Raw genomic sequence first — 12363 nt, 5'->3', positions numbered from 1 at the left:
TCATCATTGTTCGAAGAAAGGATCAACGTGGTACAAGATATAACTTTACTGTGAATAGGGATCGTGTTTATAGAGCATTGAAATACAAAGTTGAAAATGATAAATTTTATGCAGATGTCAGGATAGATGAAAGTGCTCTTAATGACCTACCTTCAAATAGGGATGAGAATATTTTTCATAGATTAAAGACAGTGCACATGGAGTTTGATTCTGATGCAAATGAAGTTGTATTCCTAGGTCCTCTCATGGAGACTGATGAAGGTAATATAATTGAGCACATAAACTCTATGGCTTCAAGGCCACCTAATGCTCAAAGGGAAATGGAATTAATTCATGCTTGGGTTAATAATCTTGATGCAATTCCATCTGCTTTAATTGAGTGGCCATCTATAGGTTCATCACCTATTAATGAGTATGTCACATCTGGGTTGTTGGATATGGCTTTCCCAACATTGTTTCCAGATGGAAGTTGTGATTGGTTAGAGCCTAGAATTAAGTGGGTATACTTGCATGAATTTGTAAATAATTTGATCAAATATAGGGATCATCGCTTTGGAAAACATCCAAGGTTTAGGTATTTTGTGCAGAACATGGTAATGAGACATTGCGCACAAAGTTCAGCATCTGTTTTTGCAAAAAGGAGCTTTCAGGAAATGCCAATAACTATTCATGAATTGCATGAACATATGGAAAATATGCCTAACAATAATCTCATAGATAGGCTAATGCAATTTGGAACAAGTCTAAGAGGAACAAGATCATATTGGGCAAAATGTAAAGCAGAATTAACTGACTTGCTTGACCAACTTGGCACACCTACAATTTTCTTCACATTAAGTGCAATGGATATGAAATGGCCTAATTTACATGCACTAATTCCTAGTACACCACCTATTAATCCATGAGAGGCTCAAAGATGGAGAAGGCAGAATATCATCGACTATCCGCATATTGTCACTTATTACATGCACTTAAGGAATACAATGTTCAGGAAAGAAATACATGAAAAAGGTATGAAAGTAAAGGACTTTTGGTGTAGATATGAGTGGAAAAATCGTGGTTCACCTCATGTTCATGGCTTCTTATGGCTTGAAGGGGCACCAAATATGGACACTATTAATTGGTCAAATGAGGATGAACAAAAAAGTGCTGAGAGATATTTTGACTCCATTATTCATGCTTGGAATCCTAGACATGATCCACATCAAAGAAACATAAATATAAGTTTCATATTATAAATGAGTTAAATATTAATATGTTTTTCTCACCTCTATCCAATATAATAATCTATGAATTATCATTTATAGGTCTTCCAGAATTTTGGTGAGCATCCATGCCTAAAGATTACAATGCAACTAGCTAAGACGGATATAGACCAAGATTATGAACAGATACTCAATTTTGTTGAGAGACACACTGTTTATGAGGGAGCGTTCCTTCATAAAAAAAGAGGAAGAATGGTTTGCAAATTAATCAAATTCAAAAAAATTATGTATAAATTTTCTATTTCACATTTTTTAACAAGTTGGGTTAACTAGATATGTATTCACCAATGTTTCAGGTATAATGCTCCTTGGAAATTAAATTTGGAGGGATCAAATTTATATACTGATGTAGAAACAGGTGAGAAAAAAATTGAACCAGCAAGAAATCATGACAAAGTTAATACACACAATCGATACATACTACAATTGTGGAGGGCTAATGTTGATTGGCAACCTATCCTTTCAAGACATGCAGTTATCAAATATATTGCAAAGTATGTAGCAAAAGCAGAGAGAAGCTCTAAAACATATCAACAAATGTTGATACATCTTTCAAATCTTGAAAATCCTGATGATTTAGCATCACAAGCATATAGAAAGCTTTTAATAGAGACAGTTATAGAAAGAGATATTGGAGCTCAAGAAACATGCCATATGTTATTAGAACTTTCGTTGGTGGAGGGTAGTAGAAAGTTTGTCAATCTAAATGTCTCATGTGAAGTTTTCAAACTTGTGGTAATCAATGATGACAGAAATGAGGAAGAACTCACAAAATCTTTTATTGATGGTTATAAAACAAGACCACTTTATATGGAAGGTTTCAGTTTGATTGATGCAGCAAGGTCCTAATTATATAATCCTAAAAGAAGAGGAGATAATAAATGGGGGCCAAGAAAGAAAGCAGCTATTTTTAGAGTTTTTCCTAGGTATTTTTCTATTCCTCCATGAGATTCTGATAAGTGGGTGGACTTTTGTTTGTTTGATTTGTTATTATACAAACCTTTTCATAATGTTGAGAGAGACATTGGTCATGATGATGATACTATAGTAGAAAATTGGGACTCCCTCAATTATAATCCTTGGCATGTCCGAAGGCAAGAACATGCACAAAATAATGAACCTTCAAGTGATTCAGAGACAAAAGATAATGGAGCCATTCAGGAAAATATTACAGAACATGAGTGGGAGATAATATCTAGGTTACATTGTGGTCAACATATGCCAATTTCTGAAATTGACATGTTGGGAAGAAGAGATATTGATAGAAATACAAATTGGTGTAGTGCATATCAAAGTGAAGAGGAGACAATCCAAGCAATAAATTTCATACCTAAAATGAAAAAGCATGGATTTCTTATGTTTGATGACATTCCATAGTGTATCAACTTTACAACTCTTAGTCACAAGCAACAAAAGGCCGTCGACATTATTCTGACACACTACCATAGCAATCAAGTGGGAAATCCTTTATTTATGATAATTCAACGAACACTAGGAATGGGAAAGTCTTATCTAATTGGTGCCATCAATCAATCTTTTTAGATGGCATCGATGACAAATCCTTCTCCTCTTCTATTGCTTGCACCAACTAGAGTTGCAGCTTTCAATATAGGAGCATCTACCATTCATTCAAAGTTGAAAATTCCAATTATAGATTTTCCCCAACTACAAGGGACAAGATTTACAAGCTTTCAACAAGAGATGGAAAATATCAAATATATTTTGATTGATGAAATGAGCTTCATTGGCTAGAACATGCTAGAAAATATAGATAATCGACTTAGACAAGCCTTCCCACATAACGCAGACATAAGCTTTGGAGGTATCCCTTGTTAGAATTCTTTTAGAATAACTAAGAGGGGGGGTGGATCAGTTATCCAAGGTCCAATATGTCCAATACAACTTTTTCTTCAGATCCTTAATGGCACATAATTGAAATTATCATGCATACAATTAAACATTAAAAAACCATGAAAAGTAAACATACATCACACCATAACACTAAGGATTTTGGTGACCTAGAAACCCTCCAAGAATAAGAAGGTAAAATTGGGGTGGGGATGATACCACAAAATAACTGCGCAATTGATTTCAACCACTTATGATGGTCTACCCTGTTAAAGGCTACAACACACTATTAAATGTGACCCTGTTAAAGGATTTCTACACCTTGTTAGGAGTGTACCCTGTTAGAGGACTTAAGAACATTCAACTTAGAATGCCACCCTGTTAAAGGATTTACATAGAGTTGTTAGGCTCACCCAAGTCCATGGAATTTATAGTCACCTTCTCAAAAGAATCTTTCATCCCTCTCTAAGGATCTCCTATCCTTCTCCTGAGGATCTCTTTATCCTTCTCCTGAGGCTTATCCACCTAGCTATTAAGCTAACCTAGAAATGTAGGGTTTCAATATCTAATACAATGGTAAGAAAGTATTAGAAGGGTTTTGATCTGATAAAGATTGCAACTTCAACCTTGCAGATTTCATATCGCTCTTCAGTCCTTTTCTTTGCTTGGATTTCCTCCCTTGCAGTGCTGATAGCTTGATCACCCTTCAAGATTTGTCTCCTTGAGTTCTTCCACTCATTATGCCAATGCACTCCATGATCACTTGATCAACTTAGAGTCTTGAGGCTCTTTCCTTACTCCTCACTATGTCCTTTTCTTGACACTTCACACTAGCCTTCTCTTGGCTTCTCTTGCATGCTCCCTCTCACACACACCGATCTCTCCTCTTTTTGATCTCTTACTTGTGACTCCTTACATAGAAGTCCTATTCTTCACTTCCCGCTTAAATATTAATTTGATCTGAGAAAATGATATTGTTTTCCCTCCAAATTACTTCTTCTAGAAACTTCATGATAAATACATTAGCATTCACCTTGAATTGGTTTGCATGGTTTACATAAAATTCTTTGACATCTACTCATCATCCTTATCATCCAACTAATTCACAATATTTGATGTAACAAACTTATCGCTACTGATCTGGTGAATCTTTGACTTAACAAATAATGTAGCAACTCGACATCATTGGTTTACTGATGCTCGACACCTTATGTGTTACTCGGCTTCTATTGTTATTTTACTGGCGCTCGACACCTATAGCATTTTTTCTTTTCTCAGCACTTGAAGACTCGGCACTTAAATATCACTCGGCTCCTGTATCATGCTCGGCACCTGAAGTCACTTGGCACCTGTTAGATTTTCTAACTCGACACATGTTGTGGCTCGACATACATAGTGTGCTTGGCTTCAACTAAGAATTTGTTCGGCTCTAACTAGCTTGCTCGACTCTCTCTAATGAACTTAGTTAGGCTTCACAAATGACTTAGTTAAACCTTACATCATTGACATGTGTCTTAGTGTTTCCAACCTCTTAGAGTATGTTAGAAATACACTATTTCATCAATGGCTTAGCTGATCCTTATACTTCATTACAACAACATAACTTCAACCTTTCTCTCGGTACTATAGTTACATCTTATTGATTGCCACCTCCTTGTCAATCAACCAATTGATAGTATTTGAATCACTTAAGCAATTGTCATTCCTACAAGTAGCAAGTTTGACATCAATGACAAAACAATGATTGAAAACATTCTTTACCAATTCCATTATTCTCCATTCATGATCTTTTCAATAATTTCCAACATCCCTTTCCATACATCACATGGTGTTATTAATGTCTTCTAATTCTTATTAAGATTGGTCATATAGAATGCATACCTTTTGATTTTACTTTATATATGCAACTAAAAATTTTGCAACTATCTTTGAGGTGTACCTATTAGTTTAGTTGGTAATTTGAGGCAATTAACTCCTATTAATGATAGACCAGCATATGATAGCAATAGGTGGGCAAAGTTATTATGGTAGGAATTCAAGACAGTGGTTACACTAGATAAAGTATTTAGGCAAGATGGAGAAAATATCCAACAACAAAGATTTTGCCAGCTTCTCACAAATGTGAGAGATGTGAATCCACGAGTAGATGACTAGAACTTGCTTATGACACGGACACCTATAAGATTAGATGTTGCAAGCAATGATGAGTTTGATGAGGAAGTGCATTTATTCTCTACAAATAACAATGTTCGTAACCATAACATGAGGATGTTGTATTCTTTAAGACATCCAGTTGCACATAGCCTTGCAACCAAGTCAAGGATGGTAATGGAACTTGATACAGAGTTATTGATTAGTAACAATGAAAGAGTAATGTTGACTACAAATCTATGGATAGAAGTTGGCCTTGTGAATGGATCATTGGGATATATTAGAAATATTGTCTACAAACCAGGAACTGCTCCACCTGAGCCACCAACATATGTTACAGTTGAATTTGACAATTACTCTGGAGTACCATTTGATGATCACCATCCAAACATAATACCAATGCTCCATTGCAGAGGGGTAGGACCTTCCAACTACCATTAAGGTTGGCATGGGTGTTGACTATTCACAAATCTCAAGGGCTAACTCTTTTAAAAGCCACAATTGACATAGGTCCAAGAGAAAGAGTAGGATTGACATTTGTGGGCATATCTTGTGTTAAGTCACTGGAAGGTTTGAGGATAATGCCAACCTTTACATACGACCATTATGAGAAATTGAAAAGTGGGAAACAACTTTCAAAGAGAAAAGTAGAAGAATGTGGACTGAGAAGTCTTGAAAGTCATTGATGTTTTGAAACATATTATTTAATAATAAAGATTTATTTGTTCTACTACATTACGTGATCATCATCATCAACTATTATGTTGTTATTCTTATTATGCACATTGATAGTTCATATTCCACAGTTAATGAAAACTATAATTTGATATGCTCAATCTGACATGATAACCTTATTATTTGCACATTTTAATGTTTGCAAGTACCATTAGGCTGAATTTTTATTATACTAATTCTCTAATTTGTAAATTTAACTATGATCATCAATTGGGTCCACAAATTAAGGTTATAATATTAATTCAAATTATAAAGTCATTCTTCAATTGAAATAAATCATAATGTTTTTGCTTCATTACTTTCAACCAATACATTGCTACTCAAATATTTGAAATCTATGTTTGTATATTCTTCACTATCCATGAATGGTCATAATATTACCATGTTTCAATACCCAAAGTTTCATTACAAATTTTAATACAATTTGGTTTTATATTAATTTTCTCCACAATTCATTGTACTAAGTGACCTGTTCTATTTTTTCAAGACCATTATTGATTTAAAATATTTATCCCTCTCATTAAGTATACATTTGTTCTTTTTTAAAAAAAATTGGTGATAATGCTTTCTAAATTGTTTTCCATGATTTTTTTTAGGCATGGAAGCCTCTAATAGACAGTCAAGCATTGTCAACATGAGCCCAACTTCTTCAGTAGAGTTAAATCATTTTTTTGAGATAGAGTTTCAGAAGTGTGCACGAATAATTAAACAGTGTTGTACAAGTATGTTAAAAGCTCTTGAGAATGCAGCTTTATCTATTGATCATGTACAAGAGATAGAGATAATGGAGATAGAAGATGTTTCCAAATATGTACGCAACACATCTACAAAAGTAGATGCATTTCCATCCATGATGAAAGAGGTCTATGATGATCATATTACGAACAAAGGTCATAATACAATTTTAATCTCTGAAGAATATGTGATGTACTTACATTATTATGGAGAACTATACACATTGTCCATATGATGATTTCACAATTTTTAGTATTTCACTTATTACTTTATCTAGATAATTGTACTAGGAGATGTTGTTCTCCTTTCATCTATGTATCGAAAGAATAAATAAATGATTTAACTTCTTAGCTCAAATTCTTCTCAATTATACTTGTAAATATTTCAAATCTCTTTCCTTGACCTTTGTGTTTGTATTATTAAAGCTTTTACATGAGATATATCATTGATATGTTGATCATTAAATTATGTATAAAATTGATGTTTTATTTCTAACTATTAATCCACTCTAAAGCATAATATTCATTGTATACTCATTTTAAGTGCAATCATTACCTCAATAACATTTAGTAGTTCTTCATTGTACACTATTCATGCTAAGAATAATTAACATTAATCAATTGTCTATTTATAAATGCAACTAATAAAGTTATAAAATTACATAAGGAACATTGTAATCCTTATATTGCTCTATTATGCTAAGAGGCATGTGTAAGGAGAACAAGCTGCCCTCCTAAATGTAACTTTAAACATAACAACAATCGTAATCTAACGGTGGTCCTACTTTTCCCCTAACCCTAATCCTAACCATAATTATAATGCTTTGTCTACCCCTAACTCAAACTATAACCCTAATTGTAACTTAGAATTTAACCCTAACTCATATTTTAACCCTAACCCTGACCCTAACCCTTTCTCTACCCATATCTTTAACTCTAACCCTAACCCTACCCCTACCCTTAATACTAATATTAATTGTACCTTTAACCATTTTCCTACTTTTCACCTAACCTAATCCTAACTCTAATTTTGACTCTAACACTAACTCATATTCTAACCATAAACTTAAATCTAACCTTAACTTTAACCTTATCTCTAACCCTAACCCTAACCCTAACCCCAATCCTAACCCTAACCCTAAACCTAACTCTAATCCTAACACTAACCCTAACCCTACCCCTACCCCTAACTCTCTAAATATAACTCTATCATAATTATAATATAACCCTAACCCTAACCCTAACTTTAATGCTGACTGAAACCATAACCCTAACTCTAAACTTAACCCTAACTCAAACCCATACCTTAACCTTAACCCTAATGTAACTCTATATATATATATAGCTAACTCAATAGATAAACCTAACCCTAACCATAACCCATAATCTAACCCTTTCTCTACCCCTTTGTCTAACTCCACCCATAATCATAATCGTAACCCTATCATACCCCTAACTCTAACCATGAATCTAACTCTACCATAATTTTACTTTAATATTAAATCTACCTCTAACCCTAAATCTATCCTTGAACTTGACTCAAAAATCTAACGTTAACCCTAACTCTAACATTAACCCTAATTTAAACCCTACTCATAATATTAAATCTATTTGTAACTCTAACCCTAACCCTAATTGTTATTCTAACCCTAACTCTAACTGTAACCCTAACTCTAACCCTAAGTCAAACTCATGCTCTAACCCTTAACCTAACCCTATCCTCGACCATAATCCTAACCCTTTCTCTACCCCTATCTATAACGCTAACCCTAACCCTAACTCTAATCCTAACCTTAACCCTAACTCTAATCCTATCACTAACCTTAACCCTACTCCTACCCCTACCTCTAACTGTAAATTTAACTCTACCATATTTAGACTTTAACCCTAATCCTAACCCTAACTCTAACCTTAACCCCTAACTCAAACCCTTATGCTAACCTTGACCCTGATGCTACCTCTATATATAACACTATCTCTATATAAACATAACCCTAACAATAACCTTATGCCTAACCCTTTCTCTATCTCTAACCCTAACCCTAACCTTGACTGTAACCCTACCCCTACCTCTAATTGTAGCCCTAAATCTAACTCTACCATAATTGGACTTTAACCCTAACAATTATTTTAACTCCAACTCTAACCCTAACCATGACTGTAACCCTACCCCTACCTCTAATTGTAGGCCTAAATGTAACTCTACCATAATTGGACTTTAACTCTAAGCCTAACAATTATTTTAACCCTAAAGCTAACCCTAACCCTAACCCTTTCTATACACCTATCTCTAACCCTAACCCTAACTCTAATTCTAACCCTAACACTAACCCTAAACCTTACCCCAACCATACCCATAACTCTAACCCTAACTCTAACTCTAACTGTAAATCTAACTCTACCATAATTAGACTCTAATCCTAACTGTACCCCTTAGTTTAATCTTGACTAAAACCCTAACCCTAACTCTATCCTTAACCCCAACTCAAAACTCTAACCCTAATTTAACCCTTACTTTAATCTTCACTAAAACCCTAACCCTAACTCTAACCTTAACTCGAATTCAAAACTCTACCCCAAACCTTAACCCTTACTTTAATCTTCACTAAAACCCTAACCCTTATTTTAACTCTAATTCTAACTCTACCTCAACCCTAACTCTAATTCTAACCCTAACCCTAACAATAATAGTAACCTAAACCCTAATTCTTACCATTGTCCTTACCCTAACCCTAACCCTAACCCTAACACTAACACACTCTAATTCTAAACCTAACCCTAACTCTAACCCTAAGAATAGTCGTAATCCTAAAAATAGCCCTTGCCCTGGCCCTAACCCTAACCCTAACTCTAATTGTAACTCTAATCCTAATCCTAACTCTACCTCTAATTGTAACCCTAACCCTAACCCTAACTCTAATTAAAATCCTAACCCTAACCTTAACAATAACCCTAACCCTAACCCTATTTCTAACCCTAACCCTAACTCTACTCTTCAATATAACAATTTACCTAACAATATCCTTAAAATAAAACTGAATTAAAGTGATAAGAATTAAAAAATAAAATGTTGAATAATTTTATACTAAATTTATACTACTACTATTTTATAATAAGTTTATACAACTATATTTAAAAAGAAATAAAAAAATCAATATTAACCTTATCAAAAATAGAAAAACTAAAAAATCATTTTCGACGTGCCTATTTTCATTTTCATAAATCCCAACTGTGATTAAAATAACCTTGGGATTAAATGATAATAGGCGCCTTGAGAATGATTACTCTCGGTGTAATATATATATATATATATATAAGCTAGTTTATCATAATGATGGTTAAAAAATTATGTTCTACAACATTGAAGTTTAATACACTCAGAATTCAAAAGTCTTATCATATTGATAGCATTTGGACTACAAAAACTTCATAATTTTAAATGGCTTGAGACAATTTAATAATCTATATAATTCTTTGTATTCATTAAGAATACAAGGATCAATCTTTCAATAACTATATGATATTGGATTGTCAATCTTTCAAGATTTTTTATCTTGACATTTTTCAATATTAACCTTTCCTATCATATTCTATATCATTTTCTTTTTTGATCTGACTTCTCATAATGATAAATCATGGAGTCTGATCCAAAACATTGATTTTCAAAAATTATTACAATCAAAATTCAAAAATCTTACCATATTTAATATCATAAGCTACAAATATTTCATAGATTTCAAAATGGACTGTGACAATTTAAGAATTTATCTAAATCAATTTTATTCATTGAGAGTATCAGGGTCAAATCTCTATGACTTTAGAAAAATGAACTGTCAATTTATAATTTGATCATTCTCTCTCTCTTTTTTTTTACTTATTATAATGATAGATGATAGAATATAATCTATTTATTGATATCTAAAAAGTGTTACAATCAAAATATAAAAATTATACTATACTAATATTAGTGAGTACATAAGCAAATTTAAAAATACTTTATCATATTGATTAAACTGACCACAAAAATTTCATAATTTTAAAATAGTCTAACAATTTAATCATCTATATAATTTGGTCATACTCATCCTACTATGATAGATCATGAAATATAACTCAAAACTATTAATATAAAAGGAATGCTACAATAAATGAAAAATATATCTTACCAATTATGTTCATTAAAGTATCTAATTATATATAGAGAACTATTTCAAGCAAAAGATGAAAGAAAAGCTATATATACCAGCCAAGAATGAGGAAAGCCATAGCTAGGACTTGTTGTGACTGCCAGTCACCATCACCCCAGTCGGGGGCCCCCTTTCTGTTTTTTAAAAGTTTTGCTAGCTTTTTTTTTCCTTCTTCTGCGGAGTGCAAGAATGAAGAAGTCACGGAAAAACCAAAATTCCTTCATTCCTTCAAAATTCTTCTTTCCATAAAAGCATTTGAGCGCAGTTTTAAATCAGTGAGGAAAAGGGATAAAATCCTTTGTTCCATGAAAAGTTCGATCCTGCTAAATATGGAGCGCAATTTTAAGATAGCGGGGGATTGTTTGAAAAGGAAAAAATCCTTCATTCCATGAAAATTCCAACCTGCAAATCATGGAAAAAGAATACATTGATTCAAAAGTTTGATCAAATATGCAAAATCATAAGCACTATGAAAAGTAACCCATCTGATATTCTCATTCAAAACAATACCCGAGGACATAAAAAGCTCTGCAAAATGCCTTGAATTGATGCCCATGTAGTTGTTTTTCTTGAAAATGATCCCACATTGCCTTAGCAACTCGATGGAATTAGGGGCATGGAGGTCCATAAAGGGGTTAAACTCTCTCAGATTGAATTGCCACACACACAGCTGACCTGTACTGCACTTTGCCAGATTTCCCTCTTCATTTGAGAAAGTAAGTCCCAACTGGATCAATTTGAGGTTGTTCACATTGACTTTCAAGGTATAGTAATGGTACTCTGCCTTGCTCCTGAATCTCCCGTATGGCCTTATGACAACCCCGGGGAACTTCGTATCCATGGCTACATATCGATATCGATCTACCACACCTCTGATCAGCTCAAATTCTTCTTCTAGATTATCTGCCCACACCTCCCTTATGCAAAATGGATTGCTCTTAATCCTAACCATCATGAACTCAATTCAATTCAAGACATATCCTCCCAACTTTTATGAATAATTGTAGCGGGAAAATATGAGAGCAAACATATATAGATCGGTAGAACAAGCTTTTTTCCTTTTTCTGTGGAGAGCAGTTTTAAAGAAGTCAGGAAAAGTTGCAAAATCCTTCACTCCATAAGAATCCTGCATTCCATAAATTGTGGAGCGCAAGTTAGCAGGAGTGGAGGAATAAAGGAAAATCCGCCATTTCATAAAAAGCCCGCTCCGAAAATCATGGAGCACAAATCTAAAGGAGTAGGGAAATATTGTGCAAAAGAGAAATCCACCATTTCATAAAAAGCCCACTCCAGAAATCATGGAGCACAGTTTCAAGGAAATGAAGGAATAATAAATTCCTTCACTCCATCAAAATTTTTCTTTCATAAAAGTGTGCAGCATAAGTTTTAAGGGAATAAGGAATATTTTGAAAAAGATAAAATCCTTGATTTCATAGAAAACCT

The 12363-nt window shown here is 33.6% G+C and overlaps 1 pseudogene; it reads right to left on the bottom strand.

Moving 5' to 3' along the window:
- Window positions 1-11329: 11329 nt before the first annotated feature.
- Window positions 11330-11875, bottom strand: LOC149574894 (putative CCR4-associated factor 1 homolog 6 pseudogene; annotated as a pseudogene).
- Window positions 11876-12363: the final 488 nt, after the last annotated feature.

Source organism: Cupressus sempervirens, chromosome 2, assembly GCF_028749045.1.
Source record: "Cupressus sempervirens isolate cs-2001-9-10 chromosome 2, ASM2874904v1, whole genome shotgun sequence".
Classification (NCBI taxonomy): Eukaryota; Viridiplantae; Streptophyta; class Pinopsida; order Cupressales; family Cupressaceae; genus Cupressus; species Cupressus sempervirens.
Note: the sequence above shows the minus strand (reverse complement) of the source record. Positions and strands in the feature narration are given on the sequence as shown.